The following is a 13,319-nucleotide window of genomic DNA, read 5'->3' as shown; positions in this document are numbered from 1 at the left end:
AAAGCCCTTTTCTGCCAATATAACGGTGTTTATGCTAGGGTTTCTGCTAATACAGAAATGTCATTCAAAAACCCACACCCCTAACGAGCACTGCTCCACTGGCAAAAGTTGCTAGTACAGACCTATCCTAAGTTACCTGTATTAGGGCCCAGATGGGCTCTTCCTATGTGTTTGTACAGAACCTAGTACTGGGACCCTGCCGAAGAAGCAATGTATTGCCTCGGAGAGTACGATTCCCACAGCTGCAGTCAGTGTAGCACAGAAACTCTTTTGAGCAACCATGTTTTACAGAAAACTGAAGCTACACATGCCACGTGCAGTATCTAGTTCAAAAACAAACACAAATTGATAGAGAATACAGGGTTTTCCTATAAGGTGAAAAACAACCTTTCACCAACAAGCCATTTAGGTCTGGTAGAGATTTGATGGATCTAGAATCTGCCATGCACCTAGAAAGAGGACACAAAAAATTCAAAGACACTCCACATTGGCAGAAATAACTAATTCCCATATCCCTCCTGCAATCCAGCTAGCTTCCCAGTTGGGAAGTACCAAAAAGAGATCTATGCCCTACCAGTCTTATTTAAAAATAAATAAATTAAAATATAAAATAAAAAAATCAGAACAAAAGAAAGGGGGGTAGGGAGAGAGGAAGAAAAAAGCACTTGTAAAATTAAAAGGCAGGGCCCCATCAGATTGTGTCGGGCAGGGAAAAGAGTGTCGTAGGAAGGAGTAATTGGCAATCGGAGCAGAAGTGAAGAAGGGGATGATTTATGGGAGCATGGAGACAGGGGTGGAATAATTTTTGGAGCAGAACGGGGAACTTACTGAATGCCTGAAACTCAGCTACTTATCCACTCGTTCTCGTGATAAATTAGCTCTTGTTTAAAGTAACCGGAGCTCCATTTTTCATTCTGATTACTACACTTGATATCTCTCTCTCTCCCTCTGTTTCTCTCTGACCACTGCCCCTTAGCAGGTTCTCTGAGCTGAGGCAATGGGTTTATGGAAACTCTTCACCCCTCCATCACATGCCCCCACCCCCATACAATTATTATAAGGTTATCTCTTTAAACATCTCTGTGAAACAGAACGACTTAAATTCTTCCTCAAGGTGGACCTGAGAGCATATGGGATGTGGTTCTCCTTATCCATTTGCAATGTGTGTAGGGTGATGTGTGCCTGTGTTAACATGTAGAAGGCCTATTGGTATGGGATAGCGTGCAATGTTACATTTGTTGTGCTGAAATGTAACAAGGTGTATACTTTGGTGCATATCAGTTACTATGGATCTGTTTTATGACACCACTCGGAGGCTGCAGTCAGGCTCAGGGCCTCACTGTGCAGAACACGCCATATAGAGACATACAAAGACTCAGGGCTTATCTTCACTACCGTGCTAAATCAGCACTGCTACATCAATGTTGCGGTGTCAATTTAGCGCGTCTGGTGAAGACGAGCTATGTCAATGGGAGCATGCTCTCCCACTGACATAATTAATCCACCTAAACAAGAGGTGAAAGTGGAGACGGCAGGAGATGCTCTCCCACCGACATAGCAAGGTGTAGACACTGCTTTAAGTCGATGTAAGTTATGTTGCTCGGGGGAGGGGGGGTTTCACACCCCTAAGCGACATAACTTACATCAACTTAAGCGGTAGTGTAGAGAAGCCCTAAGTCCTTTCCTGAAAAGTTACAGTGCAGTTTTGGACAAGATACAACAGGTGGGAGTAACAAACAACTGGAAGAAAAAGAAGAGAGCGGACAGGGTTAACAGAGATAGGCACATATAGTTACATAGACTCCCCATGAGCACAACTAGATGAATTACAGCCAAAGACATTTAACAGTAGGTTTATAAGAAGTTATAAAATAGAAATAAATACTAATGAATCTCCTTACTGGCATTCACAGAGCCAGTTAGTGTCCCAAAGGCACCACAGTATAGGTGGGTCCTGAGAAAGCATTTGAAGAAGTTGAGGGAAATGGCTCTACAGATCAGTTTGTGGAGGATGTTCCATGAATGAGGGGCAGTGTGGGAGACAGCTTCACAGTGTTTGTCTGTCAGCTTCTCCCACAATCGAGGCTGACATCATTAGCAGAGTAGAGAAGACAGCAGGAAATGTGAGAAGATGTAAGAATGGGCCAGTGGGGAGGTTGATTTATTATTTGTCTAGCTCTGTAACATACAAGACCATGGGGGTACTCAATGATTTTGAAAGGTAGCAAAAATTCAAAACTGATGAAAGGATATAACTTTGCCACACAATTAGCCAGTGGAACTGATCACCACATGTTTAATTGAAGTCAAGAGTTGAGCATAATTCTAAAAAGGATCAGACCTTTTCATATAGATAACAAGAACCTTTAGAGATACTACTAGTAAAAAGAAAAAAAAAAAAAAAAAAAGTCCAAGAGTTTTGGAAGGGATAGCCACTGTGCAGCATCAGGACATGGGCCAACCTCTGACTATTGGGAGTTAGGAGGAAACTATCCCCATGGGCAGATTCTCTCATAACTGTTTCCTGCAGGAATCCTTGCATCTTCCTCTGAAGTATCTGGTACTAGTCACGGTCAGTGATAGGATACCAGACTAGATGGACTAGTCTGATCCAGTATGGCAGCTCTTATATTCCTACATGATGCTGTATAGTTACAAAACAGTGCCAAACAAACAGGTTCTCTGCCTGCAGGGCTTGCATCGTATAGATATTATTATGTCCAGTTACATATGCCTAACATAAAAACATAAGAAAGGCCATACCAGATCAGACCAAAGGTCCATCTAGCCCAGTATCCTGTCTACCAACAGTGGCCAATGCCAAGTGCCCCAGAGGGAGTGAACCTAACAGGCAATGATCAAGTGATCTCTCTCCTGCCATCCATTTCCACCCTCTGACAGACAGAGGCTAGGGACACCATTCCTTACCTGTCCTGGCTAATAGCCATTAATGGACTTAACCACCATGAATTTATCCATTTAAACTGTTATAGTCCTAGCCTTCACAACCTCCTCAGGTAAGGAGTTCCACAAGTTAACTGTGCACTGCGTGAAGAACTTCCTTTTATTTGTTTTAAATCTGCTGCCTATTAATTTCATTTGATGACCTCTAGTTCTTGTATTACGGGAATAAGTAAATAACTTTTCCTTATCCACTTTCTCCACATCACTCATGATTTTATATACCTCTATCATATCCCCCCTTAGTCTCCTCTTTTCCAAGCTGAAGAGTCCTAGCCTCTTTAATCTCTCCTCATATGGGACCCGTTCCAAACCCTTAATCATTTTAGTTGCCCTTTTCTGAACCTTTTCTAGTGCCAGTATATCTTTTTTGAGATGAGGAGACCACATCTGTACGCAGTATTCGAGATGAGGGCATACCATCGATTTATATAAGGGCAATAATATATTCTTAATCTTATTCTCTATCCCCTTTTTAATGATTCCTAACACCCTGTTTGCTTTTTTGACCGCCTCTGCACACTGCGTGGACATTTTCAGAGAACTATCCACGATGACTCCAACATCTTTTTCCTGACTTGTTGTAGCTAAATTAGCCCCCATCATATTGTATATATAGTTGGGGTTATTTTTTCCAATGTACATTACTTTACATTTATCCACATTAAATTTCATTTGCCATTTTGTTGCCCAATCACTTAGTTTTGTGAGATCTTTTTGAAGTTCTTCACAGTCTGCTTTGGACTTAACTATCTTTAGCAGTTTAGTATCATCTGCAAACTTTGCCACCTCACTGTTTACCCCTTTCTCCAGATCATTTATGAATAAGTTGAATAGGATCGGTGCGAGGACTGGCCCTTGGAGAACACCACTAGTTACCCCTCTCCATTCTGAAAATTTACCATTAATTCCTACCCTTTGTTCCCTGTCTTTTAACCAGTTCTCAATCCATGAAAGGACCTTCCCTTTTATCCCATGGCAGCTTAATTTACGTAAGAGCCTTTGGTGAGGGACCTTGTCAAAGGCTTTCTGGAAATCTAAGTACTCTATGTCCACTGGATTCCCCCTTGTCACATGTTTGTTGACTCCTTCAAAGAATTCTAATAGATTAGTAAGACACGATTTCCCTTTACAGAAACCATGTTAACTATTGCTCAACAGTTTATGTTTTTCTATGTGTCGGACAATTTTATTCTTAACTATTGTTTCGACTAATTTATTAGACTGCATATGTGGCTCCGACAGTGACTGTGTTCTTGTGGAGGAGTTGCAGTCTGGTAAATGTTGATGGGCTGGTGACCCTGTCTGACCCTATGGAAATTAGTCGACGCACTTGTTGGGAATATGTATGTTACATCTCTTCATCTCAGGAGCACTGGGCTCAATTTGAAGCCCTAAGAATGCACAGGATGACTTCAGAAGCACAAATTCTATTCAACAGCTATGAACCACACACTATTCTTCACACAACTTACTACCAATGTCTCAATATGTTCAGTTACACATGAAAATTAAAGATATTCTACTATTGTACTTAGCAATTATAGAGCACTTTACACCTTCTAAGCCGTTTGCAAACCTTGCCCCTGATTTTCAGAAGGGTCTTGACTCAGTGTTTGCAACCACAAAATGTGGGCACAAAATTGAAAGTTACTACTGAAAATGCAAGGCTGTTTTACCCAATTAATCTTCACAACTTTTCAGGAATTAGGCAAAACCCTGTGACCTACTTTACAGACAAAGCATTTCTTCAATGGAAATTTCACAGAAAAAAGCTTTAGGGGCTAAGGAATTTTAAACAGTCTGTCCTCACCTACACCACATGCATCTGGGAATATTCAAGCCAGGAGCAGGTGCTCTTTTATTGGGAGCGCTTTCAAAATTGTATTTAAAATTTGAGTGAATTTTGAGCTCATAAGAATGACAAACAAATCATGGGGACAAGATTTCAGTACAGAATGGGCAGCAGCTGTGCCCGCAACCCACATACAGCTATGCCAATGCACCTCATTTCTCACCAGTAGTAACCCTCCTATTCCACTCTGTCAGTGCCTCTCAGCTCTGCCCTGAAGCATCCTCTGCTATTCCAGTCCTACACACAGCTCTGTCAAATTATGCTGAATCTTGTGGTGGTTGTGTGAATTTCCACTAACCACTAGAAAAAGATTTACCAACCACAAGTCAGAGCTAAATTAATGCATCCATAGCTGATAGGTCAGCGTATCCACATAAAAAATGGTTACTTACGTTCTCGTAACTGCTGTTCTTCAAGATGTGTTGCTCATATCCATTTCAATTAGGTGTGTGCACACCGCGTGTACAATCGTCGGAAAGTTTTTTCCTTAGCAGCTCCTGTCAGGTCAACTGTGGAACCCCCTGAAGTGGTGCCTTTATGGCGCTGTATACTCCTGCTGACCTGGCCCCTCCTTAGTTCCTTCTTGCCGGCTACTCCGACAGAGGGGAAGGAGGGTGGGTATTGGAATGGATATGAGCAACACACCTCTAAGAACAACAGTTATGAGAAGGTGAGTAACCATTTTTAATTCTTCGAGGGATTGCTCATATCAATTCCAATTAGGTGACTCCCAAGCCCTACCTAGGCGGTGGGGTCGGAGTTATGGAAATACTACTGGAGCACCACTCTGCCGAATGCTGCATCATCTCTGGCACGCTGGACAATGGCATAATGAGAGATGAACATATGTACCGAGGATCATGATGCTGCTTTGCAGATCTCTTGTATCGGGACCTGGGCCAGGAATGCCGCCGAAGACGCCTGTGCCTTTGTGGAGTGCGCCGTAAGGGCTGGAACCTTCGCCAGTTCGTAGCACAACTGGATGCAGGACATGATCCACAATGAAATCCTCTGAGATGAGACCGGGAGGCCTTTCATCTGGTCCACAACCACCACAAATAGCTAGTTCAACTTCCGGAAAGGCTTTGTGCGCTCGATTTAAAAGGCCAACGCCCGCCGAACATCCAGTGACTGGAGCCTCTGTTCTCAGACATTACCATGCGGCTTTAGGGAAGAAGACAGGCAGAAAAATGTCCTGGTTGGTGTGAAAATATGACACCACCTTTGGAAGGAAGGCTGGGTGAAGTCTGAGTTAACTCGTACCTTGTCCTTAAGGAAAACTGGGGGGGGGGGGGTAGTGTCAGAAGTGAAGGCCTTTAACTCCAACACATTCCTTGCTAAGCTAATGATGACCAGAAAAGCAACCTTCCATGAGAAGTAGAGAAGAAAGCAAGTCACCAGTGGTCTGAAGGCCCCCGCCCCCCCATTAGCCTGGAGAGGACCAGGTTAAGGTCCCACACAGGGAGCGGTTGTCTAACCTGTGGGTATAATTGCGCCAAGCCCTTGAGGAAATCAGCAACCATAGGGTTGGCGAAGATTGAACACCCGACCGCTCCCAGGTGGAAGGCCAAAATAGCTGCAAGGTGCACCTCAATGGACGATGCTGCAAGACCATGCTGTTTCAAGTGCAGCAGGTACTCTGGGATGAGCGGTACGGGCACCTGGAGTGGAGGTGTGCAATGCTGAGCAGAAAGTGAACCTTTTCCACTTTGCTAGGTATGTGGCCCTAGTGGAGGGCTTTCTGTTGCCACCTGGAAAAGGAGTTGCTTGTGAGAAGGGTCCCTGAAGAGGGACGGGTAAGGGGGGTGGGAGGGAGGGGAGGAGTAGAATTGGAGAGAATATTCCACCTCTATCGTGTGAAGAACCCAGCAGTCCAATGTAATTTGGAACCAAGCACGGTAGAAGTGGGACAGATGATTCAAGAAACAAGGGAAAGGATCCGGTGACGTGGCTGGTGTGCTGTCCTCGGGTGCACCTTCGAAAGGCCTGTTTTGAGCCCGATGATGGCTTGGTCAGATTCTGCCCAGGGGCAGAGGAGATGGGAAGGCTTGCACCTGCCATTTCTACCCTTCCTTCTTTTAGGCTGTGCAGCCTGGAGTCTGTCTGCTCTGAGAATGGGCCTGCCCCGTCAAAGGGGAGGTCTTGTAAGGTCTGCTGCAGTTCCAGACGCAACCCGGATGCCTGCAGCCATGAGAACCTTCTCATGGCTATCTCAGAGCAAAGGGTGTGGGTGGCAGAATCCGCAGCATCCATTGAGGCCTGCAAAGAGGTTCGTGCCACTGCCTTCCCTTCCTCTACTATTGCCGCAAACCCAGCTCTTTACAGGGTACAAAAAAAAAAAAAAAATCTTTTTGCAGTAGGTGGAATGGCTGCAGGGGTCTGCCATAGGGTCTTGATATTGCTCTGGACAGTTTTTATCAATGGCAGAGCAACTCTAGATGGCCCCTGTGGTGCCAAAATGTCCACCATGGGGCCCTCAGGTTCAATCACCTCCTCCGCCTGCAACCCCATGTTGCGGGCAATCCTGTGGAGCAGGTCTTGGTGGGCTCTGTGGTCAATCAGGGGTGGTCCCGAGGCCGAAGCCCCTGCCACCACCACATCCGGGGATGAGGATGATGAGGCCAAAGGCGGTGTAGGGTCTTCATGACCCTCCAACTCTCTAGCGCCTCCTGACCAGTGCCAGGGACATCGGCGTCATGTCATGGTAGCAGTGGCCTGAGTGGGAGGCGGTCCTTGTGCTGACATCATCTCAGAGCCCTGAGGCGTAGGTTGGTCTGTGGGCAGTGGGAGAGCTCGATTTTCGAGGCCATGAACCTGGAGCTCCTGGAAGGGGCGCCCTGGGCCTGGTGATAAGCCCCAGGGGTCCAAAAGGGCCACTGTGCAGGCAGCTGCCACTGGAGGCACCAGTGGTTCCCTGGTACATCACACCGGTGCCTACCCAACCTGTAACGGCTGCTTCTGAAGAAGAAGTCCGCATCAGAGTCCAACAAGGCCGATCTCGACTGTGAGGACCGCGGCAGCGCCGATGGGACTGGTGCCGCTCAGGCGGTGCTGGGGACCGATGCCGATCCAGTGATTGTCGCCTCAATGGTGTCAGAGAACCTTGCCTAGAACCTGGTGCTGGCTAACGGTGCCACAGGGAGTGTGACTGACTCATCATGGCCGGCTTGCCTCTAGTCAGTGCTGGTCATTGTGGCACCGGAGGCTTGTCTCTGACTGCCAAGGGCTGAGGTGCCGTCATGGCGATCAGATCCCTGGTAGCTTCAAAAGTGTCCAACTCCTCCACCTGTCACTGTCTTTTAGGAGTGTTACTGGGCGCTGGACTCGACGGTCCCCTTAACGGGACCAAAGTTAATGGCGTTGACTCCTGTGCTCTTGGCGCCAAGTGCTCCTGCATAGGATGCACTGCTGCCGTGCCCACCGGCATCACTGTCTTTGGCACAGGGGAACGACCCCTATCAGTCTTTATGTGGCACAGGGGAGTGGGAGCAGTGCCAGGTTGTCTCCACAGCCTACGGTGCCAGGGAGCGCCAGTGTCGAGGGTCTCCTAGACCAGAGTTCTTCCTTGGCAACACATTGCATATGGAGTCTGGGCTGGGCCGCGCCGCACAGATCACAAAAATCGCGCTCTCTTTTAGTCCTGGGGCAGAATGCCTTGCAGATCCTTCACTTCTCAGTCTGATGAGTCTCCCCCAGACACCTTAGACACGAGTCATGGGGCTTCCCTGTTGGCATAGGCTTTCTGCAGGGCTTAAACCCCTGTGATCAAGGCATGCCCCAGAACCTAGGGGAAGAGTGAGGTACTGGGGGTGAACCCCACTCCCAATACCTTATCTACAACTATATACACAAATTAAACTCAACTACAGCTACTAAGCACACTAAGGGAAGCACTCGCTACGCAAGTGACCGCAGTTCCAACTACCGTCGCTGGCGGTAAGAAGGAACTGAGGAGGGGCCGGGTCAGCAGGGGTATAGATTCAGCACCATAAAGGCGCCACTCCAAGGGGCTCCACAGCCGACCCGACGGGAGCTGCAAAGGGAAAAACTTTCCAACAACTGTGCACGCAGCGCGCGCACACCTAATTGGAATAGATATAAGCAATCACTCGAAGAACTTCCTCTTATCCCACTCCAAGAACCAAATTATATGTATACATGTACTTTTTCAGAATACTTATTTATACTACTGTGTGTGTGTGTGTATATATATATATATATTTATATTTATTTCGAGGCCATGAACCTGGAGCCCCTGGAAGGGGCGCCCTGGGCCTGGTGATAAGCCCCTGGTACATCAGGCACCAGTGGTCCCCTGGTACATCACACTGGTGCCTACCCAACCTGAGGAGGTTGTGAAGGCTAGGACTATAACAGAGTTTAAAAGAGAACTGGATAAATTCATGGTGGTTAAGTCCATTAATGTATATATATACATACCATTTTCATAAGGGGCCTTGCATGCCTTCCCTAGAAATGTAATGCTCTTAAAAATCCAAGGGGAGCATCTGAAGATACACTGCTCCTTGGTACCCATGCACCATGAATGTTAGCAAGAGGCTTTCTTCTAATGAGTAATTATAATTGGATGCGCTTGCACCACTTAAGAAATAAAGTACAATACTGTGCCTTAGTAGCATCAAGAATGGGTAAGAATAGGAAGATTTTTAAACATTATTGTTTAAATAAGGCTTTTGACACATTCCCACATGACATTCTCATAAGCCATCTAGGGAAATGGGTCCATATGAAATTACTATAAGGTGGATGTAAAACATGTTGAAAGACCCTACTCAAAGAGTAGTTATAAATGGTTCTATGACAAATGGGGAGGACATATCTAGTACAGTCCTGCAGGAGTCAGTCCTGAATCCAGTAGTATTCAATATTTTCATTAATGACTTGAGTAATGGTGTGGAAAGTATGCTTATAATATTTGCAGATGACACCAAGTTGGGTGGGGTTGCAAGCACTTTGGAGGACAGCATTAGAATTCAAAATAACCTTGACAAATTACAGAACTGTTCTGAAATCAACAAGATAAAATTCAATACAGATAAGTGCAAAATACTACACTTATGAAGGAAAAAAAACAAATGCACAACTAAAAAATGGAGACTAACTTGCTAGCTGGTAGTAGTGCTGAAAAGGATCTGGGGGTTATAGTGGATCCCAAACGGAACATGAGTCAACAATTCGAGGCAGTTGCAAAAAAAAGGCTAATATCATTCTGGTGTGTATTAACAGGAGTGTCATGTGTAAGACACAAGAAGTAACTGTCCCACTGAACTCAGCACTGGTGAGGCCTCAGCTGGAGTACTGTGTCCAATTTTGGGAGTCACTTTAGGAAAGAGGTGGACAAATTGGAGCGAGTCCAGAGGAGAACAACAGAAATTATAAAAGGTTTAGAAAATCAGACCTATGAGGAAACATTTAAAAAACTGGGTATGTTTAGTCTTGAGAAAAGATGACTAAGGGGGACCCAATAACAGTCAGAAAAAAGTTAAGAGATGTTATATAAAGGACTGTGATCCATTGTTTTTCATGTCCAACGGTAGAACAAGAAGTAATGGTCTTAATATCTAACCTAAATCTTCCCGGCTGCAAATTAGGAAAAATTCCCATTCAATTCAATCTAATTCCCATTCAAATCAATGGAAAGACTCCTACTGATGATGGGAAATGAATCAAGCCCAGTGTTTTACTATCACGAGTACTGCCCTACTGACTTCAAATGCACTTACTACAGAGTATAGGGCTTACTGATCTAATAAGTGATTGCAGAGTTGGCCCCTATACAAAAGGCATCAGCAAGAGAGGACAACAACAAGAAAGGCATTTTATGAGGGTAAGGTGCGGGAAATAAGGGTGAAGACAATAAGTTCATGCAGTTTCTTTTAGGTGAGTATGTTACATAATTCCTGTAACCTTGAAAGATCCTGAAGGGAAGTGGAGGGAGGAGGAAGGTTCAGGGTTACTAAATATATTTTTATTATATATTTTATTATATTAAGTAGAGGGCAGACCAATCACTATGACCAGACAAGGACAGAAAGATTAGCCTTACTGCAGTGTGGGGCAGTTTTTTACCTGGACTCCAGACAGCTTATCTACCCATCAAACTCCAGATAGTGCTCACCTTGTCTGCAGGTAGGAGCCAGGCCCATCTCTCTTTCTCAAAACCTTTGATATCATCAAGAGACTAAAAACTTTCTGACCAGGATTTATAAAAGCCAGATGGATGAAGCAGGTGAAATCTCTGCAAGTTTTGCTTTTATAAACTGCAATTTTAATGCAGGAGAAAATGCAGGGGTGGTATCAGCAAGGAAGAGCTAAATCTGAGGAGGCCACTGATGAATCCAGCTTGAACATCATGTCCAATGGGCTATTTTTTTTAAACGTACTCAGGCTAAACTGGGCCTCTTTCACGCAGTGACACACCAGGCTAACAGGATTTTCAACACAATCTCTTGGAGCTGTGGCTTTCGCTCAGAATCATTGGAACCGTGGGGTCAGGGAGCAGAAAGGGTGGAAATCAATTAGATGAAACTTCAGTTCCAAATAATCCAACATGGGGCCCTGGTATCAGAAAGTGAAAAGGGGTCAAGCAGATAATTCCCTCTTTTCCCTTCCATTGTTCAGTGCTGCTGCATAGTGGCTACTGCCATCCACCCAGGAAGTAGCTGCACTGTAGGGGAGATGCCTATCCGTAGTCTGTAACATGCTTTGGGATACTTCAATGTGAGAGGCACTAATGAAATGTACGATGACATCCCTGGGGGAGAAAGATTGGTCTCCTGTATAGAGGCATCAAACAGGAACCAGTTTCCCATGTTCAAATCTGAACAAACCCAAATGGGGAGGGATGGAATAGGGCTCCCATTTTCAGTCTCAAGAAAATACCATATTGCTTGACTAAATAGCTTTTTTGTTTCTGACAACCAGCTGGCAGACTTGGTATCCAAGATAGAACACTTGAAGGCAGACGTAAGCCAAAACCAGAAGCCCCATTTCTTGGGCCATTTCAAGTATGACAGGACACAACCTTGGAGTATAGAGCGTAAGGAAAAACCCTGGCCTGACCCCCAGAAGATGAGGCCTAACAGAGATGGAAAAACTCTAACTATGTGATTTATCCAAACTGCCATTAACTTTTTGAGGATGTATATATTGGGAACTGAATCCAAATCACCATTAGTTTTGTAAAACAAAACCACCCCCCAGTTTTGCCAATGTTCACTTGAGGAATGAACCTTACTAGAGAGCCTCTGCAGAGCCAATGCAGCTCTAGAAGGTCTCCAGACGGGGACAGAGAGAGGGGTCCCCAGACTAGGTAATGATCCTTTTACCTGCGACTGCATTTTAAATGGGATCATTGCTGTGGCGGCCTACAACAGGTAGAGATACCATTTGCTCATATCTTAGTAAAACCACATAATCAACATGCTTTTTGACAGACAATTTTCCTTTGTTGTGACTACAGCACTGATACAGTGCACAGAACTGGCTGCTGTGGAGACTGAAGCTTGGATTTCCCCAGAACAGGCATAGCACAGCCAATAGCAAGGCAAGCTTCTATTCACTTCTCCCCACCAAAATACTTCAACACCTAATTTAGTGGCCCTTTCAATCTGTTCTGAGAAGGTCATCAAGGAAACTAGTTAGTGCAACTATGCTGGTGATTTTCCATGGAAATGGCACTGGGTCCAATAAGAACTCAACTGGAACCCAAATTCATTTCACACAGGCCAAACTGCCATCAGATGGGAGTGACCTACCACTACAGGAACTGCCGACCTAAAGGTAAAAAGATGCATGTCCTATTCCCAATCCCTTCAGTGACTCTAATATTTTAATGTGCGGATGTATGTACTAATGTTACCCACTGGTCAGTGTGTGCGGTGTATACCTCTCCATGCCCGATCCACAGAGGATCTGAATCTGTTACAGCCCCCCAGCTACACAGCCAGGCACTTTAGCTCAAGCTGTAGCGACTCAAACTTTTCACTCTTCAAGTCCCTGGTTCTATTCCTGGTGGCAGCCAAGATGATAACTGGCATGCTAGTGTAATGGGGGCCAACTGTGCCCCGCTTACTCCAGCACCCAAGGAAGTATCGAGATAGAGAGTGTCCAAGCAAGGACATAACCACACTAGCTGCAGTAATTCCCTTCTTGCCCTGGTCCTCCAGCCTTCACACAGCCAGGGATGGCTGAAAGGCTTCTGAGCAAATGAGAACAATCCTCCCCAGAAAGAGAAAAAAAATCATTTTCAGAACTCAAACAAACATTTGTGGCTCTAACACCTTTGGCTAAGTCAGTTTTCTGGCGAGCACACGAACCAGATATGCCAAGTACCATAAAAATAGCTGTTCCAATAGGATTTCTACAGCACTTATTTCAGACCCAAGGAAACAGGATAAGTATCTGAGCTTTCGGAAGCTTAACTGAACCCAAACCCCACATCTTCAGAGCTTCATCCATCCCTACTCAACACCTGGGCCTA

At 45.3% G+C, this 13,319-nt stretch overlaps 1 long non-coding RNA gene across 2 annotated transcripts in view; it reads right to left on the bottom strand.

Annotated features, from left to right (window-relative positions):
• Positions 1 to 13,319, bottom strand: part of LOC117876368 — a 96,636-nt gene that overhangs the window by 65,854 nt on the left and 17,463 nt on the right. The window lies entirely within an intron of this gene.

Source organism: Trachemys scripta, chromosome 4, assembly GCF_013100865.1.
Source record: "Trachemys scripta elegans isolate TJP31775 chromosome 4, CAS_Tse_1.0, whole genome shotgun sequence".
Lineage (NCBI taxonomy): Eukaryota > Metazoa > Chordata > Testudines > Emydidae > Trachemys > Trachemys scripta.
Note: the sequence above shows the minus strand (reverse complement) of the source record. Positions and strands in the feature narration are given on the sequence as shown.